Here is a 17358-nt window from a genome sequence, read left to right as displayed (position 1 = left end):
GGATGTTGCGAGCGCTCCGGGGAGGAGCGGGGACCCGGAGCGCTCGGCGTAACAGTGCTTGTAATCTCATCCGCATCAGGGAGGGGGACGAATGGAAAACTGCATTTAACACCAGAGATGGACACTTTGAGTATCTAGTCATGCCCTTTGGCCTGTGCAACGCCCCTGCCGTCTTCCAAGACTTTGTTAATGAAATTTTTCATGATCTCTTATATTCCTGTGTTGTTGTGTATCTGGACGATATTCTGATTTTTTCTGCCAACTTAGAAGAACATCGCCAGCATGTCCGCATGGTTCTTCAGAGACTTCGAGACAATCAACTTTATGCCAAAATGGAGAAATGTCTGTTTGAATGTCAATCTCTTCCTTTCCTAGGATACTTGGTCTCTGGCCAGGGACTACAAATGGACCCAGATAAACTCTCTGCCGTCTTAGATTGGCCACGCCCCTCCGGACTCCGTGCTATCCAACGTTTTTTGGGGTTCGTCAATTATTACAGACAATTTATTCCACATTTTTCCACTATTGTGGCTCCTATCGTGGCTTTAACCAAGAAGAATGCCAATCCTAAGTCCTGGTCTCCCCAAGCGGAAGACGCATTTAAACGGCTCAAGTCTGCCTTTTCTTCTGCTCCCGTGCTCTCCAGACCTGACCCATCTAAACCCTTCCTATTGGAGGTTGATGCCTCCTCAGTGGGAGCTGGAGCGGTCCTTCTACAAAAAAATTCTTCCGGGCCTGCTGTTACTTGTGGTTTTTTTTCTAGGACCTTCTCTCCGGCGGAGAGGAACTACTCCATCGGGGATCGAGAACTACTGGCCATTAAATTGGCACTTGAGGAATGGAGGCATCTGCTGGAGGGATCAAAATTTCCAGTTATCATTTACACCGATCACAAGAATCTCTCCTATCTCCAGTCTGCCCAACGGCTGAATCCTCGCCAGGCCAGGTGGTCGTTGTTCTTTGCCCGTTTTAACTTTGAAATTCATTTTCGCCCTGCCGACAAGAACATTAGGGCCGATGCTCTCTCTCGTTCCTCGGATGCCTCGGAAGTAGAGGTCTCTCCGCAACACATCATTCCTCCTGACTGTCTGATCTCCACTTCTCCAGTCTCCATCAGGCAAACTCCTCCAGGGAAGACCTTCGTTTCTCCACGCCAACGTCTCGGGATTCTCAAATGGGGTCACTCCTCCCACCTCGCAGGCCATGCGGGCATCAAAAAGTCCTTGCAACTCATCTCTCGTTTCTATTGGTGGCCGACTCTGGAGACGGATGTTGTTGATTTTGTGCGGGCCTGTACTGTCTGTGCCCGGGATAAGACTCCTCGCCAGAAGCCTGCTGGTCTCCTTCATCCTCTGCCTGTCCCCGAACAGCCTTGGTCTCTGATTGGTATGGACTTTATTACAGACTTACCCCCATCCCGTGGCAACACTGTTGTTTGGGTGGTCGTTGATCGATTTTCCAAGATGGCACATTTTATTCCTCTTCCTGGTCTTCCTTCAGCGCCTCAGTTGGCAAAACAATTTTTTGTACACATTTTTCGTCTTCACGGTTTGCCCACGCAGATCGTCTCGGATAGAGGCGTCCAATTCGTGTCAAAATTCTGGAGGGCTCTCTGTAAACAACTCAAGATTAAATTAAACTTCTCTTCTGCTTATCATCCTCAATCCAATGGGCAAGTAGAAAGAATTAACCAGGTCCTGGGTGACTATTTACGGCATTTTGTTTCCTCCCGCCAGGATGACTGGGCAGATCTTCTACCATGGGCCGAATTCTCGTACAACTTCAGAGTCTCTGAATCTTCTGCTAAATCCCCATTTTTCGTGGTGTACGGCCGTCACCCTCTTCCCCCCCTCCCTACTCCCTTGCCCTCTGGTTTGCCCGCTGTGGATGAAGTGACTCGTGATCTTTCCACCATATGGAAAGAGACCCAAAATTCTCTTTTACAGGCTTCATCTTGCATGAAAAAGTTTGCCGATAAGAAAAGAAGAGCTTCCCCCATTTTTGCTCCCGGAGACAAGGTATGGCTCTCCGCTAAATATGTCCGCTTCCGTGTCCCCAGTTACAAACTGGGACCACGCTATCTGGGTCCTTTCAAAATCTTGTGCCAAATTAATCCTGTCTCTTACAAACTTCTTCTTCCTCCTTCTCTTCGTATTCCCAATGCCTTTCATGTCTCTCTCCTTAAACCACTCATCATCAACCGTTTCTCTCCCAAACTTGTTTCTCCCACTCCTGTTTCCGGTTCTTCTGACATCTTCTCCGTGAAGGAGATACTGGCCTCCAAGACGGTCAGAGGAAAAAAAAAATTTTGGGTTGATTGGGAGGGCTGTGGTCCTGAAGAGAGATCCTGGGAACCTGAGGACAACATCCTAGACAAAAGTCTGGTCCTCAGGTTCTCAGGCTCCAAGAAGAGGGGGAGACGCAAGGGGGGGGTACTGTTACGCCGAGCGCTCCGGGTCCCCGCTCCTCCCCGGAGCGCTCGCAACATCTTCGCTACTGCAGCGCCCCGGTCAGATCTACTGACCGGGTGCGCTGCGATACCGCCCCCAGCCGGGATGCGATTCGCGATGCGGGTGGCGCCCGCTCGCGATGCGCACCCCGGCTCCCGTACCTGACTCGCTCTCCGTCGGTCCTGTCCCGGCGCGCGCGGCCCTGCTCCCTAGGGCGCGCGCGCGCCGGGTCTCTGCGATTTAAAGGGCCACTGCGCCACTGATTGGCGCAGTTGGTCTAATTAGTGTGTTCACCTGTGCACTCCCTATGTATACCTCACTTCCCCTGCACTCCCTCGCCGGATCTTGTTGCCATTGTGCCAGTGAAAGCGTTTCCTAGTGTGTTCCTAGCCTGTGTTCCAGACCTCCTGCCGTTGCCCCTGACTACGATCCTTGCTGCCTGCCCCGACCTTCTGCTACGTCCGTCCTTGCTCTTGTCTACACCCTTGTACCGCGCCTATCTTCAGCAGTCAGAGAGGTTGAGACGTTGCTAGTGGATACGACCTGGTTACTACCGCCGCTGCAAGACCATCCCGCTTTGCGGCGGGCTCTGGTGAATACCAGTAGTAACTTAGAACCGGTCCACTAGCACGGTCCACGCCAATCCCTCTCTGGCACAGAGGATCCACCTCCTGCCAGCCAAATCGTGACACTAACCCTGGAGAAACCTCCACCTGTGGCCTAATTAATGAGGTAGCAGAAAGGGGGAGTGTGTTTAAAAGAAAGTCAGATAGTGTAGTCTGGGCTCTCTACAGCAAGGTGGCTGTAGGGGGATGTAGGGGTCCTGGTGGGGAACACACAGCCCAAGCTGTGAGTGACCCCAAGTGTGGACGAGACACACAGCAATAGGTTGCAAATGCTGTGCGTGAACAGTGAGTAGAAGGTTGCAGGGGGCATGAGTTTAACTGGCTGGGAAAAGCCCACCAGATGATAGTCAGGGCATGCTGGATTGTTTAGTTAGTGACTAGACGATCTAGGGTTTTGTTTGTTCCTGTCTTATGTTTTTATTTATCCTGCAACCTGTATAATAAAGCTGGCGAGGGGCCGGGCTTGCATAAAGTACTGTTGTTTGCCTGCTGATTAGAGTAGAAACGTGTCCTCTGTCGGTGTCAAGGATGACCCCAGAGCTATCCCCAGGGAGAAATATTTACAGTATGTATCTAAAATGATATCAATAAAAGTTTGTCTTTCAAAAAACAAGATCCTATAAAGTTCTCTTGATGGAATAATAAAATAATTATGGGTCTCAAAATATGGCGAGAATTTTTTTAAAATTGAAAATGGTTTTTATTCATAAACTTAGAAAAGCATGTAAAAACTATACAGATTAGGTAATCACACTGATCCTGAGGAAACAGTCAACACATAATTTATATCATACTTATTGGTATCATGGAATTGTTGTGGAATAAAAGTTTTTCAATATTGCATATGGACCTCAAAAAGGTTTTATTAAAAAGTGCAACTTATTCTGCAAAAAACAAGCCACCATATGGCTACACAAATGGAAAATGTAATACGTTTTTTCCCCTCGAAATATAGATGCAGCGGCAAGCAGTTTAAAACTGTTCTAGTTTGTATACACCATATTTAAAAAACATTTGCAATAATTTTGAATCTATCCTGTTTCAAAAAAGGGGTATGACATAGAGAAGGTATTTGTTGGTCAAAGCAGTGCAATATATTTAATATCTGTTCCATAACAGAACACACATAAGCACATGGCATATGCCTGGTTTAAAACAGTTCTTAGTATTACATAAGAGAAAATGGTTACAGATCAATCAAGTCAATAACATTTTTTAAATAAAGCGAACCTAATCCTTGCAACATTTCTAAGAAACAAGCTCCACTATTTCCAAATGGCTTACATGCCCATAAATGCTAAATAAATTGTAATTCCATTGAAAAATTATTTGCAGGATAAATACATGTGTAAATAAGATCTGGAAGAAATGTATGTGTCCATAAATCTTGGACCAATTTGCTTTGAAGACAAATGTAACAATCATCAATTTTAATTGTAATAAATAAAATCTTGCCAGGTCTATGAAAGTTGGCATTCATCAAGTTTCAGTATGCATAGGCTGCCACCATGTGGTTTTAAAGGGGTACTCCACTGGAAAACATTTTTTTTTTTTACTTAAAGGGGTACTAACGTGGAAAACTTTTTTTTTTTAAATCAACTGGTGCCAGAAAGTTAAACAGATTTGTAAATCACTTCTATTAAAAAATCTTAATCCTTCCAGTACTATTTAGGGGCTGTATACTAAAGAGAAATCCAAAAAAGAAATGCATTTCCTGTGATGTCCTGACCACAGTGCTCTCTGCTGACCTCTGCTGTCCATTTTAGGAACTGGAGAAAATCCCCATAGCAAACATATGCTTCTCTGGACAGTTCCTAAAATGGACAGCAGAGGTCAGCAGAGAGCACTGTGGTCAGGACATCACAGGAAATGCTTTTCTTTTTGGATTTCTCTTTAGTATACAGCCCCTAAAAAGTACTGGAAGGATTAAGATTTGTTTAATAGAAGTGATTTACAAATATGTTTAACTTTATGGCACCAGTTGATTTAAAAAAATGTTTTCCACGGTAGTACCCCTGTAACTGGTGCCAGAAAGTTCTACAGATTTGTAAATGTATTCTATTTAAAAATCTTAACCCATCCAGTACTTATCAGCTGTATATTCAAGAGGAAGTTCTTTTCTTTTTGCATTTCCTTTCTGTCTGACCACAGTGCTCTCTGCTGACACCTCTGTCCATTTTAGGAACTGTCCAGAGTAGGAGCAAATCCCCATAGCAAATATCTCCTACTCTGGACAGTTCCTAGAATGTACAGAGGTGTCAGCTGAAAGCACTGTGGCCAGACATAAAGGAAATTCGAAAAGAACTTCCTGTGGGGCATACAGCAGCTGATAAGTACTGGCAGGGTTAAGAGTTAAGGGTTAAGATAATCTGTTTAACTTTTTGGCACCAGTTGGTTTAAAAAACATTTTTCCAGTGGAGTACCCTTTAACCCCTTAAGGACGCAGGACGTAAATGTACGTCCTGATGAGGTGGTACTTAACGCACCAGGACGTACATTTACGTCCTAAGCATAACCGCGGGCATCGGAGCGATGCCCGTGTCATGCGCGGCTGATCCCGGCTGCTGATCGCAGCCAGGGACCCGCCGGCAATGGCCGACGCCCGCGATCTCGCGGGCGTCCGCCATTAACCCCTCAGGTACCGGGATCAATACAGATCCCGGCATCTGCGGGAGTTCGCGATTTAAATGAACGATCGGATCGCCCGCAGCGCTGCTGCGGGGATCCGATCATTCATAACGCCGCACGGAGGTCCCCTCTCCTTCCTCCGTGCGGCTCCCGGCGTCTCCTGCTCTGGTCTGTGATCGAGCAGACCAGAGCAGGAGATGACCGATAATACTGATCTGTTCTATGTCCTATACATAGAACAGATCAGTATTAGCAATCATGGTATTGCTATGAATAGTCCCCTATGGGGACTATTCAAGTGTAAAAAAAAATGTCAAAAAATGTAAAAGTAAAAGTAAAAAAAAAGTGAAAAATCCCCTCCCCCAATAAAAAAGTAAAACGTCCGTTTTTTCCTATTTTACCCCCAAAAAGCGTAAAAAACATTTTTTATAGACATATTTGGTATCGCCGCGTGCGTAAATGTCCGAACTATTAAAATAAAATGTTAATGATCCCATACGGTGAACGGCGTGAACGAAAAAAAATTTAAAAAGTCCAAAATTCCTACTTTTTTAATACATTTTATTAAAAAAAAAATTATAAAAAATGTATTAAAAGTTTTTTATATACAAATGTGGTATCAAAAAAAAGTACAGATCATGGCGCAAAAAATGAGCCCCCATACCGCCGCTTATACGGAAAAATAAAAAAGTTATAGGTCATCAAAATAAAGGGATTATAAACGTACTAATTTGGTTAAAAAGTTTGTGATTTTTTTTAAGCGCAACAATAATATAAAAGTATATAATAATGGGTATCATTTTAATCGTATTGACCCTCAGAATAAAGAACACATGTCATTTTTACCAGAAATTGAACGGCGTGAAAACAAAACCTTCCAAAATTAGCAAAATTGCGTTTTTCGTTTTAATTTCCCCACAAAAATAGTGTTTTTTGGTTGCGCCATACATTTTATGATATAATGAGTGATGTCATTACAAAGGACAACTGGTCGCGCAAAAAACAAGCCCTCATACTAGTCTGTGGATGAAAATATAAAAGAGTTATGATTATTAGAAGGCGAGGAGGAAAAAATGAAAACGTAAAAATTAAATTGTCTGAGTCCTTAAGGCCAAAATGGGCTGAGTCCTTAAGGGGTTAAAGGGGTACTCCGGTGGAAAACTTTTTTTTTTTTTAAATCAACTGGTGCGAGAAAGTTAAACAAATTTGTAAATTACTTCTAGTAAAAAATCTTAATCCTTTCAGTACTTACCTGCTGAATACTACAGAGGAAATTCTTTTCTTTTTGGAACGAACACAGAGCTTTCTGCTGAATCACAAGCACAGTGCTCTCTGCTGAAATCTCTGTCCATTTTAAGAACTGTCCAGAGTAGGAGAAAATCCCCATAGCAAACATATGCTGCTCTGGACAGTTCCTAAAATGTACAGAGATGTCAGCAGAGAGCACTGTGCTCGTGATGTCAGCAGAGAGCTCTGTGTTCCAAAAAGCAAAGAATTCCCTCTGTAGTATTCAGCAGCTTATAAGTACTGGAAGGATTAAGATTTTTAATAGAAGTAATTTACAAATCTGTTTAACTTTCTGGCACTAGTTGATTTAAAAAAAAAAAGTTTTCCACCAGAGTTCCCCTTCAAGTGCAACTGTTTTTATTGTCAAAAGCTTTATGTTGCTACCATGAGGTTATTCAAAGAATAGCGGAAAGCCTATGGTCACACATAGAGTGTTTTTTCAGGCATATTTCATTTGTAAAAATGCATCCACAAAATTGCTTGATAAAGGCCAACATCAAGCCTAAACGTTGCATTTGGGGAACCAATAAACAACAGCAGTTTTTTAACTCCTTAAGGACTTAGGACGTACCTGTACGTCCTGAGGCCGCTCCCGGTGTTAAAAACAGGGTCACGCCGTGACCCCGCATCACACCGGGTCGGTCCCGGCTGCTAATCATAGCCAGGACCCTGGGCTAACAGCGTGCGGCACCAATCGTTGTGCCGAGCGCTGTTAACCCTTCAGACGCTGCGATCAAAGTTGACCGCCGCGTCTGAAAACGAAAGTAAACGCTTCCCGGCAGCTCAGTCGGGCTGATCGGGACATCGCGATAAAATCGTGATGTTCCGATCAGCTGGGACGCAGGCGGAGGTCTCCTTACCTGTGTCCGCAGCATCCGATCGGGGTTTGATTGCTCCAAGCCTGAACTACAGGCTTGAGCAATCGAGCCCCTATCTTGCTGATCCGTGCAGAGCTATGGCTCTGCAGGGATCAGCATAGGAGATCAGTGTGTGCAGTGTTATAGGTCCCTATGGGAGCTATAGCACTACAAAAAAAAAGTGAAAAAAAAAGTTAACAAAGGTCATTTAACCCCTTCCCTAATAAAAGTTCAAATCACCCCCCTTTTCCCATTAAAAAAAACTGTGTAAATAAGAATAAAAATAAACATATGTGGTATCGCCGCGTGCGTAAATGTCCGTGCTATAAAAATATATCATTAATTAAACCGCACGGTCAATGGCGTACGTGCCAAAAAATTCCAAAGTCCAAAATAACGTATTTTTGGTCGATTTTTATATCATGAAAAAATTAATAAAAAGCGATCAAAAAGTCTGATCAATACAAAAATTGTACCGCTAAAAACGTTGCAAAAAATGAGCCCTCATACCGCCCCATACGTAGAAAAATAAAAAAGTTATAGGGGTCAGAAGATGACAATTTTAAACGTATAAATTTCCGTGCATGTAGTTATGATTTTTTCCAGAAGTACGACAAAATCATACTGATATAAGTAGGGTATCATTTTAACTGTATGGACCTACAGAATAAAGATCAGGTGTCATTTTTACTGAAAAATGTACTGCATAGAAACGGAAGCCCCCAAAAGTTACAAAATGGCATTTTTTCCTCAATTTCATCGCACAATGATTTTTTTTCCGTTTCGCTGTCGCATTTTGGGTAAAATGACTGATGTCACTGCAAAATAGAATTGGTGGCGCAAAAAATAAGCCATCATATGGATTTTTAGGTGCAAAATTGAAAGGGTTATGGTTTTTAAAAGGTGAGGAGGAAAAAACGAAAGTGCAAAAACCGAAAACCCCTCAGTCCTTAAGGAGTTAAGCAAAATGGAGATTTCCATTTTTGGGGCTATGGCCTTGGACTTCTTTTGAATACTGAACTGGCTTTTTAGCTGACCACAAGCAAAGAGGATTAGTCTAGTGCTGTCCTCCATCTTTCTTTTGCATTTTTAAAGCACAACTGTCATGGATATTGTACACACCAGACTTATAACATGATGGTATAGATGATAACACTTGTAATGCAGCTATACTTTTGTCTACTCTTTATCAGATTTTATCAGTAGGAAAATAGTTTTATCGTGCAGTCAGCAACTGTCGGATAGGCATGGCTGGGGATCGTAATGCCCCACCTCCGCCACGCCTATACCCTGTAAGTGAGCGCTGGGACCACTGTGTGATTGACACACAGGTCCCCACCCCCGATGTCCATGATGTGCGGTCTGGTGTGACTTCACTGAGCCTATACATATACACCTTTATGATATACAGTGCCCGTACTCCTCTTCTTTCTTCTTCTGGTGCCGGAGATGCGCTGCTTCTGCTTTCACTAGAGGCAGAGAGAAAGCGCTCACTCCCGTTGTCTACCACCAGCTCAGTCCGCCTGTGCAGTGCTAGAGGCAGGGAGCGAGCTCTCTACCTCTAGTGAAAGCAGAAGCAGCGTGTCTCCGGCACCAGGAGAAGAAAGGAGTACTGGCACTGTATATCATAAAGGTGCACATAATATGTATAGGCTCAGTGAAGTCACGCCAGACCGCACATCATGGACATCGGGGGTGGGGACCTGTGTGTCAATCACACAGTGGTCCCAGCGCTCACTTACAGGGTATAGGCGTGGCGGAGGCAGGGCATTACGATCCCCAGCCACGCCTATCCGACAGTTGCTGACCACACAATAAAACTATTTTTCTGCTGATAAAGTGTGATAAAGAGCAGCCAAAGGTATAGCTGCATTACAAGTGTCATCATCTATACTATCATGTTATTCTGGGGGGATATAATATCCATGACAGTTGCGCTCTAAATATTTATATGCTTTTGGTGTTACTAAAAAATGCAGATTTTGTGTCCCAAAAATAGAAAGTAACTATACACTCTAGAAATGTATCAATTGGAGTCACTCCTATACAGTGATTCCTCAACTTACAATTGCCTCAACATACATGTCTTTTCTGGACAATTGTAACTTGAAACCAAATTCAACATACAATGCTACGGACAGTCCAGATCTGCAAAATGTGTCAATGGCTGAAAGAACTGACCAATTAGAATGGGCATTCACTGGTAAAACACCTGTGTTACTGAAGTGCATGCACTGACTGGCTGTCTGTTAGTGCCGTCCCACAGTACAGGGATGAACTACATGTTCTGTACTACTCTTTACCTGTGCCAGGTATAGATGCTCCTTTGGACACCAGGTGAGGGCGGCTCCATTTTCCTTTTTTTGGACACTGTGTGTATTGTACAGGACCATGAAGAAGCTCCTGTTCTCTACATAGACAGTGATTACAGCTCCCAGCAGATCTTTATTACTTTTATATGTAAGAACTTGCTTTATCTATATTAGTTACCGTATTTATCGGCGTATAACACACACTTTTTAGGCTAAAATTTTTAGCCTAAAGTCTGTGTGCGTGTTATACGCCGATACACCCCCAGGAAAGGCAGGGGGAGAGAGGCCGTCGCTGCCCGCTTCTCTCCCCCTGCCTTTCCTGGGGTCTAGAGCGCTGCTGTCGGCCCTTTTCACCCCCTGGTTATCGGCGCCACTGCCCGTTCTGTCCCCCTGACTATCGGTGCCGGCGCCGATAGCCAGGGGGAGAGAAGCGGCAGCGGCACCCATTGCCGGCGCCGCTGCCCCGTTGCCTCCCCCCATCCCCGGTGGCATAATTACCTGAGTCGGGTCCGCGCTGCTCCAGGCCTCCGTCGTGCGTCCCCGGCGTCATTGCTATGCGCTGAACGGCGCGGCGCATGACGTCAGAGCGCCGCGCCGTTCAGCGCATAGCGATGACGCCGGGGACGCACGACGGAGGCCTGGAGCAGCGTGGACCCGACTCAGGTAATTATGCCACCGGGGATGGGGGGAGGCAACGGGGCAGCGGCGCCGGCAATGGGTGCCGCTGCCCCTTCTCTCCCCCTGGCTGTCGGCGCCGCTTCTCTCCCCCTGGCTATCGGCGCTGGCACCGATAGTCAGGGGGACAGAACGGGCAGCGGCGCCGATAACCAGGGGGTGAAAAGGGCCGACAGCAGCGCTCTAGACCCCAGGAAAGGCAGGGGGAGAGAAGCGGGCAGCGACGGCCTCTCTCCCCCTGCCTTTCCTGGGGGTATATCGGGGTATACACGCGCACACACGCACCCTCATTTTATCATGGATATTTGGGTAAAAAACTTTTTTTACCCAAATATCCTTGGTAAAATGAGGGTGCGTGTTATAGGCCGGTGCGTGGTATACCCCGATAAATACGGTATTTACTTATTTTTCTTTAATCCTCACTTGAAAAAAAAAATATGTTATGACATTTTGGGGCTTCAGAACCAATTACTAGGTTTCCATAGAGTTCTGGTCTCAACATACAATGGTTTCAACATATAATGGTCTTCCTGGAACCGATTAATATTGTAACTTGAGGGACCACTGTACTACATTCAGTTAATTGAAATAAATTGATTCATTCTTCCAGTTACTTATGTATACACAAAGATAGCCTATGTTGAGATATGAACATAGTCTAATCCCTAATTCCTAGTGTAAATTTAACCTGTTGACAACACCAGACGAATATACTTGACTTGCATTCATCATGCATTTTATTGAATAAGCAAAAAAAAAATTCTACAGGACTTCTATAAAAGCATATTTGGCATCACCATGTGTGGAAATGTCCAAACTATTAAAATATACCATTAATGAAATATCATGGTGAAGACCAAATGCCAGATTTGTGGGATTTTGGTCACATGACTGTCAACAAAATGAAAATCGAATAAAAAGCCATCAATTAATGCCAAAATTGTACCAATGAAAACTACAGATTTTGCACATTAGCCTCCTAAATTTGCAAAATTTTAAAAAAATTTAAATAGTTATGGCCTTTGGAAGAAGAGGAGGAAAAATTCAAATTGCAAAAACTAAAATTGGATGTGTTTTCAAGGGGTTACACTAAAGATGTTGCAAATATATCACAATGGATCGTGCTCTTGACTTTTTTCAAATGTTTGCATATGCGTATAAAATGTCAGTAAAGGTCTCTTTCTATGTGAATAATGGATGAGCGTATCTGGAAAAAACAAAGCAGAGCTTCTCATGGGATAGTAGTCTTGATGGCGTCAAAGTGCCCTTCAATATTAAATGAAGGATAGGGGCAATCTCGCTCACCTTTTGTGGTTGTGTGCCAAACACAACCACCTTTAACAGCGTGTAAAGTCGGTGCAGCCACCCGGGTTTCAGCTGTCAGAGGTCCTCAGCCGAATGTAGAGACATCAATGGAGGGAGGAAAAAATTCCACGGGCGCAAACCATCTGATAAACTCACATTTCGTAACATATGGGAAGATAGTCCTTTTATTGAAGTGCCAATGCAAACAAACGCGTTTTCAGGCCTTTACTAGCCTCTTTCTCAATGTTAAAATGGCATGTACATACAAACAGTGTGCTTATAAGGCTAAAAGCGCGCTAAAAGTCAAATGATTGGCAAGTATCTGACATCAGTGCTCCTGCCAGAAATGCAGGAGAGTGACGTACAATGTAAACAGTATTTAAGATGCTCCGGGTATTGCACATGTAAATAAATATATAGATAAAATTATTGCAGCATGTATCCAGGTCCCTTACTTAAGCGCCACCTAGTGCCGTGCAAGGGAACATCCAACTATCATTATGGTTTGTTCCATGGCTTGCACGGAGTTTACTGTCCTCAGCCGCTGTCAGCAGAGGTTTAAACAGACAATGCGCATGCCCGTGTATGAGGCCAACGGTGAGCGTAATAGTTCACTAGAAGGGGGATGTTGCTAAGGACGCTATAACTCGTGCATGCGTTTGGTGAGAATAAATGGCTTTTCGTGGACATGCAGAGATGCTCAGGATATTCTCTGCATGTATGTGTATAGAGACTGTTTGGGTATGTAGCTACATCAGTGAATCTGGTGCCCGAGGGGAGTAAAATCAATAATACAATCGAGTAGATATAGCATGTAAATTATATGTGCATATCGCTATAATGTCAAGGAATAAAAAAAGGAAAATTAAATGGATGAAATAAATGAATCAAATGAAATAAAGTAAACAAATTATATATTACTTGAAGAAACTTATATGGAAGAAAAGAGAGTGTTAAAGATACTGGTATATGGCAATTAAAATTTTGTCAGTGACAGATGCATATGTATTTGTCAATAGTGATACATAGTGATACAAAGGGTTAGTATCAACAGTGCTTGACAAGGTAGATGATATCGACTTAGTAAGTGCATGTTGAGTATTTGAAAAATATAAAGAAATAAAAATGGAAAATATAATTTTTTATATATATATATATATATATATATATATATACACATACAGGGTTGGCCATTTATATGGATACGCCTTAATACAATGGGAATGGTTGGTGATATTAACTTCCTGTTTGTGGCACATTAATATATGTGAGGGGGGAAACTTTTCAAGATGGGTGTGACCATGGCGGCCATTTTGAAGTCGGCCATTTTGAATCCAACTTTTGTTTTTTCAATAGGAAGAGGGTCATGTGACACATCAAACATATTGGGAATTTCACAAGAAAAACAATGATGTGCTTGGTTTTAATGTAACTTTATTCTTTCATGAGTTATTTTCAAGTTTCTGACCACTTATAAAATGTGTTCAATGTGCTGCCCATTGTGTTGGATTGTCAATGCAACCCTCTTCTCCCACTCTTCACACACTGATAGCAACACCGCAGGAGAAATGCTAGCACCGGCTTCCAGTATCCATAGTTTCAGGTGCTGCAGAATGGGCAAAACAAAAATTGGAACAGGACCCTCAGTTTATGGAGAACGTTTTGTTCAGTGATGAGGCAAACTTTTATGTGAATGGTGAAGTTAACAAACAAAACCACCGCTATTGGTCTGACACTAACCCACATTGGATAGATCCCTCCAAGACTGTTGGAACACAAAAATTGATGGTATGGTGTGGTATATGGGGTACAAAGATAGTGGGGCCATTCTTCATCAATGGAAACCTCAAGGCCACTAGATATGCGAAATTGCTACATGATGATGTGTTTCCCTCTTTATGCACTGAAGCTGGCACGTTCCCTGAGTTTTTCCAGCAAGATGGTGACCACCACATTATGGGTGTCAGGTCCGAGCATTCCTAGATGAACAGTTTCCTGGAAAGTTGATTGGACGTCGTGGGCCAGTTGAATGGCCCCCAAGGTCTCCCGATCTAACCCCCTTAGACTTTTATCTTTTGGGTCATCTAAAGGCAATTGTCTATGTTGTGAAGATACGAGATGTGCAGCACCTGAAACTACGGATACTGGAAGCCTGTGCTAGCATTTCTCCTGCGGTGTTGCTATCAGTGTGTGAAGAGTGGGAGAAGAGGGTTGCATTGACAATCCAACACAATGGGCAGCACATTGAACACATTTTATAAGTGGTCAGAAACTTGTAAATAACTCATAAAAGAATAAAGTTACGTTAAAACCAAGCACATCATTGTTTTTCTTATGAAATTCCCAATACGGTTGATGTGTCACATGACCCTCTTCCTATTGAAAAACAAAAGTTGGATTCAAAATGTCCGACTTCAAAATGGCCACCATGGTCACCACCCATCTTGAAAAGTTCCCCCCCCCCCCCCTCACATATACTAATGTGCCACAAACAGGAAGTTAATATCACCAACCATTCCCATTTTATTAAGGTGTATCCATATAAATGGCCCACCCTGTATATATATATATATATATATATATATATTGGATGGACCTGGGTCTTGAAAACACACTATATGTTTTCCAATTCTTCGTTCAAACCAAATGGATATAGCATGTTCATTTTAAAGATTCAAAATGACTCACGCCTCTTCAGACTTTCAAAACGGTAATGTGCATTTACGGGTATCTGTTCAAGAGCTATCACTTTAAATGCTGTAAAGTTATTGTTATGAAACTCAGTGGCATGACGTCATACGCTGTGTTTTATGAATCCATGGATTATGGCAATGGTTATTCATTCTGGTCCTTAGTTGCTGCATCGTTCTACCGATGTACTGCAACTTGCAATCACATTTGATCAAATAGATGACCTAGGTAGATGAACAGCACAACCTAGTTCTGATGTTGAAGCTTTCTCCTGTGCTGTTACTTGTGTACGCGGTTGCTCCATGGTTTATGTTCATGCATAATTTGCATGTTCTTAGTCCACATCTATAGCAACCAGGTTTTTCTTTTCCATGATATCCAGGATTAAAGTTAGAGAACACAAAAGGTAGCAGTGGGTGCAATTCAGTGGGAGTCCCAGGTCACGAGCCTCCAAACGATACACATTGCAAAAACACTGCAGCACTCCGGTTCTTAGATGAAAACTTGTAAAAAGTGGTTTATTCCATCAAGGTGCAATAGGCAACATTTCAGCTGCAAGCATGCAGCCTTTTTCAAGCCAGCTTGAAAAAGGCTGCATGCTTGCACCTGAAATGTTGCCTATTGCACCTTTGTGGAATAAACCACTTTTTCCAGGATTAACCTCTTCAGGACGCAGGGCGTATGGATACGCCCTGCATTCCGAGTCCTTAAGAACGCAGGGCGTATCCATACGCCCGTGGGAATTCCGGTCCCCACCGCTAGCCGGTTGGGGACCGGAGCCGGATGCCTGCTGAAATCGTTCAGCAGGCATCGTGGCATATCGCCCAGGGGGGTCATTATGTCCCCCCATGTCGGCGATGGCCGCAGATCGCTGGACAATTCAGCCCAGCGATCTGCGGCGATTCCGGGTCAATCGGGTCTCCAGTGACCCGGTGACCCAGAATTACTGGCTGATCGGGGCCGTCTCTGATGGCCCCGAACAGCCATAGCCAGCAGGGGTGAGGTGGCACTGGTGCCACCTCACGATCGCCCTGATTCGTTGGCCGGTTTACCGGCCGACCAATCAGGGCACCTGCTGCGCGTGTCACTCCCGCAACCCGCTCCGCCCCTCTTCCAGAGCACGTGAGCGGGTGCGGGATGTGGACCCTGGCAGCTGGGGACCCCGATCCCCGGCGTCTCTGTTGGGATCGGGGCCCATTGGAGCGCCGGCGGTGAGGGACTGACCTGGGGAGCAGCAGTTGGACGTGAGTACAGCCTCCTGCTGTTGCTTAGCAACAGCTCCCAGCATGCAAAAAGGGCATGCTGGGAGCTGTAGTTATGCAACAGCAGGAGGCAGACCACCACAACTCCCAGAATTCCCTTATGGGAATGCTGGGACTTATAGTTTTGCAACAGCTGGAGGCAAATTTTTTCTATGGAAAAGTGTACCTTCAGCTGTTGTATAACTACAACTCCCAGCTTGCACAAACAGCTAAAGTGCATGCTGGGAGTTGTACTGGTGCATCTGCTGGTTGCATAACTACAACTCCCAGCAAGCCCATTGGCTGTCGGTGACTGCTGAGAGTTGTAGTTTTGCAACAGCTGAAGGCACACTGGTTGTGAAACTCAGATTTTTTTTTTACCTAACTCAGTGTTTCACGACCGGTGGGCCTCCAGCTGTTGCAAACTACAACTCCCAGCATGCACCGTACATGCTTTAAGTTGTAGTTTTGCAACAGCTGGAGGCACACTGGTTGTGAAACACTGAGTTAGGTCACAAACTCAGTGATACATAACCAGTGTGCCTACAGCTGTTGCAAAACTAAAACTCTCAGCATGTACAGTCTGTCAGCGCATGCTGGGAGTTGTAGTTTTGCAACAGCTGGATGTTCCCCTCTCCCCAATGTGAACGTACAGGGTACACTCACATGGGCGGAGGTTTACAGTAAGTATCCGGCTGCAAGTTTGAGCTGCGGCAGAAAACTGCCAGCGAGAAACTACTGTGAACCCCCGCCGACTGTACTCTAAAAACACTACACTACACTAACACAAAATAAAATAAAAAGTAAAAAAAACACTGCATATACACATACCCCTACACAGCCCCCCTCCCCAATAAAAAAGAAAAACGTCTGGTACGCCACTGTTTCCAAAACGGAGCCTCCAGCTGTTGCAAAACAACTACTCCCAGTATTACCAGACAGCCACTGACTGTCCAGGCATGCTGGGAGTTTTACAACAACTGAAGGCACCCCGTTTGGGAATTACTGGTGTAGAATACCCCTATGTCCACCCCTATGCAAGTCCCTAATTCAGGCCTCAAATGCGCATGGCGCTCTCACTTTGGAGCCCTGTTGTATTTCAAGGCAACAGTTAAGGGTCACATATGGGGTATAGCTGTACTCGGGAGAAATTGGGGGGTATTTTATGCTTTTACCCTTTTTAAAAATTTAAAATTTTTGGGAAAACAAGCATTTTAGGTAAAAAAAAATTTTTTTTTTACATATGCAAAAGTCGTGAAACACCTGTGGGGTATAAAGGTTCACTT

The 17358-nt window shown here is 44.1% G+C and overlaps 2 protein-coding genes across 8 annotated transcripts in view; one reads left to right on the top strand and one right to left on the bottom strand.

The window, feature by feature from the left end:
* The window catches only part of LOC130355880 (uncharacterized), a 501680-nt gene that overhangs the window by 459523 nt on the left and 24799 nt on the right, over positions 1-17358 (bottom strand). The window lies entirely within an intron of this gene.
* RNFT1 (ring finger protein, transmembrane 1) overlaps positions 12807-17358 on the top strand; it is an 81549-nt gene continuing 76997 nt past the window's right edge. For 2 of the 3 annotated variants that reach the window (XM_056556692.1, XM_056556695.1), the window contains exon 1: positions 12807-12941. The gene's annotated coding sequence lies outside the window, so the exon portion shown is untranslated. The remainder of the gene's footprint in view (positions 12942-17358) is intronic. The other variant, XM_056556693.1, reaches the window with a different exon arrangement.

The sequence above is a fragment of the Hyla sarda genome, chromosome 2, assembly GCF_029499605.1.
Source record: "Hyla sarda isolate aHylSar1 chromosome 2, aHylSar1.hap1, whole genome shotgun sequence".
Lineage (NCBI taxonomy): Eukaryota > Metazoa > Chordata > Amphibia > Anura > Hylidae > Hyla > Hyla sarda.
This window is presented reverse-complemented; position numbering and strand designations above follow the sequence as displayed.